Raw genomic sequence first — 7,235 nt, forward strand, 5'->3', positions numbered from 1 at the left:
ATATAGGTGGTAATGTTAGAGTCATGCTAGTGGGTAATTATGAAATTGAGAAATACTTGTGTTGAAGTTGGCAAGTCTCGTAGCATGCACGTATGGTAAAAGTTATGTGACAAATTTGTTGCATGAGGTGCTCTTTTGATTGTCTTCCTTATGAGTGGAGGTCGGGATCACGCGATGGTTAACTCCTACTAACCCTTCCCCTAGGAGCATGTGTAGTAGTACTTTGCTTCAAGGGCAAGTAGACTTTTGCAATAAGTATATGAGTTCTTTATGACTAATGTGAGTCCATGGATATACACACACTCACTATTTCACTTTGCTAGCCTCTATTATACCACGCAACTTTCGCCGGGTATCATGCACCCATTATTTACCTTCCTCAAAACAACCACCATACCTACCTATTATGGCATCTCCATAGCCATTCCGAGATATATTGCCATGCAACTTTCCACCATTCCATTTATTATGGCACACTTCATCATTGTCATATTGCTCTTTGCATGATAATGTAGTTGACGTCGTATTTGTGGCAAAGCCACCTTCATAATTTTCATACATGTCGCTCTTGATTTATTGCATATCCCGGTACACCACCGGAGGCATTCATATAGAGTCATATCTTGTTCTAGTTTTGAGTTGTAATTCTTGAGTTGTAAATCAGTAAAAGTGTGATGATCTTCATTATTAGAGCATTGTCCCAGTGAGGAAAGGATGATGAAGACTATGATTCCCCCACAAGTCGGGATGAGACTTCGGACTTTACAAAAAGAAAAGAAAAAAAAGAGAAAGGCCAAAAAAGGCGAAATAAAAAAAAAGAAAAGAAAAAAAGAGAAGAAAAAAATAAAATGAGAGAAAAAAAGAGAAGGGACAATGCTACTATCCTTCTTACCACACTTGTGCTTCAAAGTAGCACCATGATCTTCATGATAGAGAGTCTCCTATGTTGTCACTTTCATATACTAAGTGGGAATTTTTCATTATAGAACTTGGCTTGTATATTCCAATGACGGGCTTCCTCAAAATGCCCTAGCTCTTCGTGAGCAATCAACTTGGATGCACATCCACTTAGTTTCTTTTGTTGAGCTTTCATATATTTATAGCTCTAGTGCATCCGTTGCATGGCAATCCCTACTCACTCACATTGATATCTATTGATGGGCATCTCCATAGCCCGTTGATACGCCTAGTTGATGTGATACTATCTTCTCCCTTTTTGTCCTCACAACCACCACCATATACCACCATAGTGCTGTGTCCATGGCTTGCGCTCATGTATTGCATCAGAGTTGAAAAAGCTGAAGCGCGTTAAATAGTATCAACCAATTGCTTGGCTGAAACCGGGATTGTCCATGATGGGAGTATTTTGTGTAATGAAAATGAAGCATGGCCTAACTATATGATTTTGTAGGGATAAGCTTTGTTTGGCTATGCTATCTTGATAGGACATGATTATTTGTTAGTATGCTTCGAAGCATTATTATTCTTTATGTTTTATAAGCTTTTATCTTGAATCATTTGGATCTGAACAATCATGCCACATTAAAGAAAATTACATTGAGAAATATGCACTACAAAAAAAGACACATCCATGACATTTTGGGCCGAATGAAATTTTTTTTCTGTCATACATATGACACTTCTATGATGATAATTGTGACAAAACCCGGTATCATCATAGATGTGGTGGGCTCCTACTTCTATGACAAAAAATCATGACAGAAAATGGGGTTTTCATCCTGGGCGGGCCGGAGATGCAGCTGCATGACATTCTTTGGGTCGTCCATGACGGAAAAAACCGTGGTAGAAGCGAGGGGGGGGGGATTTCGGGGAGTTGCCGGTTACGGTGGGAGATCGGGGGCCGAGAGATGCGTGTTTCTCTCGTACACGTACGCGCGTGTGTGCGAGGCGTTGGATCTAACTGAACCCGAGCGAGGCGTTGGGCTCTAACTGAACCCGAGCGATTGCACTGCAGGCTACGCGTTACTGAACCCGAGCAATCGATCGATGACTGTTAACTGAACCCGATGGAGCGATTACTTCGCTACTGCTGCTAACTGAAGCCGATCGAATGGATGAACAATGAGCGTTGCCGGGGGGGTTGGATGAACAGTGAGCGGTGGCGTTGCCTTTGGATGAAAAAGACCCCGTGGTGTGGAGGGCTGGATGAACAGTAGAGGGTGGAGGGGTGGCCGTGGAGGGGTGGTTGAACAGGACCTCGTGGGATGGAGGGCAGGATGAACAGTAGACGGTGGAGGGGGCGATGAACAGTATATGGTGGAGGGGTGGTTGAACAGTAGCCGGTGGAGTAGCGCGCGGTGGAGGCTGGATGAAAAGGAGCCCGTGGAGGCTAGAGGGGGTCGACGATAGCCCGTGGAGGAATACAGTGGCCCTTTCGGTGGGTCCTTGATGTCAGGTGGAGGAATCATTATTTTGCGCGTAATAAGGAGGCATTTCCTTGCGTGCGGCCATGGACCCAGCTGTCGGCCTCTCCACGTACAAACCACTTCAGATGCATGCACTACTAAAAAAAGGGCTATAGATGGGATTGACACTAATGGCGCACCAGACAAGCGGTGCGCCATTAGTATATACTAATGGCGCACCACCTTCTGATACGCCATTAGAGTTGAAAGTACTAATGGCGCACCTGGCCCAAGGTGCGCCATTAGTATCAATTTTTTTTGAACTAGTGCGCCTGTCCAAACATACTAATGGCGCATCCAGACACAGTGCGCCATTACTAGTTGTAACTAGTAATGGCGCACCTGTCGGAAAGTGCGCCACTAATGTTGTTTTTTTATTATATTTTTTATTCCTTTTTTTGCAAAACTACTAATGGCGCACTGTTCCACCGTGCGCCATTACTAGTTTTAACTAGTAATGGGCACTAGTACGAGATGCGCCATTGCTATCTACACGTATGGCGCACGCCTACCAGTGCGCCATTGCTATCACCCCTTATCCCCTCCCTCTAGTCATGTTCTCTCCCCTCCCCCTTCCTCCTGACACACCCACCCACCTCCCTCGACTTCGATCTAGATCGGGAAGCCCCGGCCGCCCGCCTATTCCTCTCCCTCCCGACCACGGCGAGCCCCCTTCCCCCTCACTCACACCAGATCCAGGGCATGGAGCCGTGGTGAGCTCCTTCCCCAACCCTCCTCATCGGATCCAGAGGAGAGCTGGTGACCACGTCCTCCGGCGAGGGCGTTGCTCCGGGGTGTGGAGGCCGCCGAGCTGCAGGAGGAGGAGCTCCCCGCCACCCCAAGGCCCCAGATCCAGCCGCCACCCCAAGGCCCCAGATCCAGCCGCCACGGCCATAGCCGGGCTTCCAGATCCTCGTCTAGCTTCCCGATTATGCGGTCCTTCGACGGGCCGCTGGAGGCTGACCTCCACAGCACGCAGGAATTGGAGCAGGTTCGAACCGATGTGCCGCTCTGATTCGATTATTGCCACAGGTTGGCCGCTCCGAGGCTATGATTCTGTTTCTTACAAGTATCATCGCAGCTTGAACTTCTGGCCCTTGCGGCAGCGCCCCGGGGCGGCGCTGCTGAAGTAGGCCCGCCCGGGCTTGGTGAGGTTGAAGACGGAGTTGCCGTCCTCCAGCTTGAGCAGCGGGTCGGACACGTCGCAGGCGGCGAAGGCCTTGGCGGTGAGCTGCACGGCGCTGTCCTGGCTGGGTGGGTAGAGGAAGAAGAGGGCGTCGCCGAGCTTGACGGGGACGGACTTGGCCCACCGCACATACACGTCCGGCTTGCTGGACGGCGGCACCCCCACGCGTCCAGCCCGCCCACCTTGTACTGAGCGGCGGCGCACCCGTCCATGGAGGTCATGGAGATGCACAGAAGCAGCGCCAGAGCCGCTAGGGTCGCCATTCCCACCGGCGCCGCCAAGTTGAGCGCTTCGTATCGTCGTCTCCTGCGCGCATCCGTCCACTTCTTCGTTTCCCAGGTGAGCTAAGTAACACCCGCTCCCTCCCTGCCGTTTCTCGCGTGCTCTCATTTAGCTAGGAGTCACCTACATCATGCCGTCTGAATCTTGGGTTCTGAACTTCTGATCCAAGTTTCCCTGAGCAACATGAACGGCATATAACATCTGAATCTTGGGCTGTCAGGTTGTATAATTCTGGCGTTCTTCACCTCCCGCTTACAACCAAGTAAATTTTGACAACAAATTCACTTCTGCACTAGTAGAGTATACTGGATAGGGATGAATAAAGTCACTGCAGTCTTGAGCTTATTATAACTTGTCAGTTCAGACTTCAGACAGAACCCGGGTCTAGCTTTAGCCTGAAACTTGGTGAAATACCAACAACTTCACAATCATATGTGTCACCAACCAAGTTTACAAGCTACCAATTCTCTATGGTGAGCTGGAAAAAAAACACTCCACAGAACTCGTATATTCTGGTCTTCTTTACCTTCCTATTTCAACCAAGTACTAGATGAGCCGATTGAAGCCTTGCTCGTTGATCAAAATCGCAGCTTTTGGCCCAGCTGGGTCTGTACAAGAGCAAGGAGGAGGCCGCCAGGCAAGAAGAGGTGCTGGGGAAGCTTGACAAGGTGGCTGTTTCCTCCTGCCATATGCAAGTTGGCGTTACCTTTCGGTAATTTATCGTCTGGTGAACAATATGCATGTTTGAAATGCAGATTGTGAAAGAGTGGGTTAAGGAGTTGGCTATTCAGAGAGGCCAAGTCAACGCAAATGTCGTGCTTTTCACCTTCGGGTCATACCATCTAGGGGTAATGTACATGCTTTGCGTTGCTTATTTTGGAATCAGCGCTGTTCTAGAGAATAGGTAACATATTTGAGCATGTATTTGTTTAGCTGCACTAAAAGAGGCTTCCGGTTAGTAACTTAATATTACCAAACATAGTATTAGTGTTCTTTAGAGATAAATACACCAGGATATGGAAATGCCACACACCCTTAATTTGATTCTTAACAACTGTTGAATTGTATGCCAACTGGCTCAACTGCATTTGGCTGAACTATTCCTGTTTTCCGTCTATGTTGCTGCTTGTGTTCTAGTACTTTTTTCAGATAGTCTGTTTTCAGTTCTCGCAGTGATAGATATAGAGCACCGCGTTGATTGGTGAACATCATAGACTCTGGAATCAGTCCTGCTTTAAAGGGTATTTTACCTCTCACAACATATGTTTGTTTAGCTGCATTAAAGAACAGGCTTCGACTTAGTAAGTAACCCTTTTTTTTGCTGATACTTGTTTGAGATTGCTTGCTGGTGAGTTAGTAACTTAGTATAACCACAATACCACAAAGAGTATGTGCTCCTTAGAAGAAGAAAAAAGGACACCATCGTATGGGAATGCTAAACACATCGTATGACCACTTCTAAAGCATATGAGCTCAAATGCATCAGCTAAATTATTCCTTTTTTTCTATGTTGTTGCATAGAATTGGGTGTTCTCCTTTTTCTTATACTTGAGCATGTTTATGTTTGCCCTACTCATGAATTGTTAGTTCTTTCACTTCTAGCCCTCCTATCTTTAATTCCTGGCTGCTGGACTACCTGTAGGACAACAAGTTCATCTGCAGCAGCTATCACTGTGAGCAGTCCGTCTGCAACGCGCTCCGCAGCGTCTTCGCCGGTCACAACGAGATCCTCAACGTCTGCAAGTAAGTCGTCGGCCATCTGTTTCCTGATGAATTTTCTTTCTAGCTCAATGTGATCGGATCTGACTAGTACGTTCAGATTTGCTCTTGTTTTCTTTTCAAATAGTACTAGTAGTCTATATTCCAGCTGTGCGACTACCTGTAGCCACTTGAACCGATGAGAATTCTTCAAGCCTACCTATAGCCACTTGAACATATGTCTATCTCAGATCTGCTCATCTAAAAAATCCAAGTGGAGTAGTATACTGGTAGTATAGTATAATAATATTATCAAAAGGTAAACGCCCTGATTACCTAGCTCTGTGAGATAAATACTCGTCGAAAGTGGGCTCCTATCAAAATTCATTTCCATTATAATCTTACTCATACAATATTCACACCATGTAATTCTGGAAATATATGCTCATATCTAGTTCTGCATAAAAAATGACAGTATTGACATGTTATAAATAGTTATTTGTGTTTCTGTTTATTTTGTTCCATTTTGCAGGGATAAAGTGAAGAAAAAGAAGAAAAGATTAGAAGATTAGTTTTAGGATTTTCTTTTATTTCCTTGCAATTTTCCTTTTATTGGAAACTGTAAAGACATTGTAATATTCTTACTATAATAAAAATTATGATTTTATTTCATTTTTTGTTTTTAAATTATTTTTCCTTATAGGTTGTTTTCTGTAAATTTAGATTTTTTTTGTTTTCCAAAAACATTACTAGTGGCGCATTAAGCCCTTATTAGTGGCGCACCTTCCTTTATTACTAGTGGCGCACCTGTAAGGTTATTAGTGGCACACCTGGAGGGAATACTAGTGGAGCACCGAATGGTATACTAATGGCGCACCACATGGTGCGCCATTAGTATCTAGTATACTAATGGCGCACCAGTGGTGCACCATTAGTAAAATATACTAATGGCATGGCACTAATGGCGCACCACTAATGCGCCATTAATGGCCAAATTAGGTGCGCCATTAGTAGGCCTTTTCCTAGTAGTGATGTCGGTCATTGACCATGTTGACCAGGCCGCGCCGAGAGCACCAGAGCGGTGGACGACGGCGAGGCCTAGGAAAGGAACGACATGGAGGTAGGGAAGACTCGTCAGTTGTTTCCCACGCGGAGGGCAGTATGACTGTACGAGGGTTTACTGGTTCATCTGCCGTCGCCGGAGAATAACAGCGGGTGTGGTTCAGTAGAGGGATGGCTAGGCCAGCGATGGGAGTACGGTGGGGCGGTGAGGCCTGCACAGTAGCAGAGCCGGCCGCGGGGCGGAGGGAGCAGGCAGTCCCGCTGGCGCTTGTTTGAGCGGGTGGAGCAGGAAGAGCAGAGATTGAAGAAGCACGACGACCGTTGGATCGCAATCCAACAGTCACTGCTTGTGCGTCAACCTTTTTTTAGGAAAGCCTCAAATCCGTGGGAAACAGCATACAACCTATCTGCCATTATTTCTAATAATTTACAGCCCATTTGCTAATTCTTAAGGTTTCATTTGGAGCCCATATTCTTTTTGTTAGCATTACAGCCCATACTGTGGCCACGGTTAAAAAAATATACGAAATTTTGCATATTTCGGTGCGGTCCGAACTGTTTTTAATCCCGAAATTTTGACT

At 46.1% G+C, this 7,235-nt stretch overlaps 1 pseudogene; it reads right to left on the reverse strand.

Annotated features, from left to right (window-relative positions):
• Positions 1 to 3,498: 3,498 nt before the first annotated feature.
• On the reverse strand, positions 3,499 to 5,653 carry LOC123079866 (early nodulin-like protein 1; annotated as a pseudogene).
• Between the last annotated feature and the right edge of the window lie 1,582 nt (positions 5,654 to 7,235).

This window comes from Triticum aestivum, chromosome 1B (assembly GCF_018294505.1).
Source record: "Triticum aestivum cultivar Chinese Spring chromosome 1B, IWGSC CS RefSeq v2.1, whole genome shotgun sequence".
Classification (NCBI taxonomy): Eukaryota; Viridiplantae; Streptophyta; class Magnoliopsida; order Poales; family Poaceae; genus Triticum; species Triticum aestivum.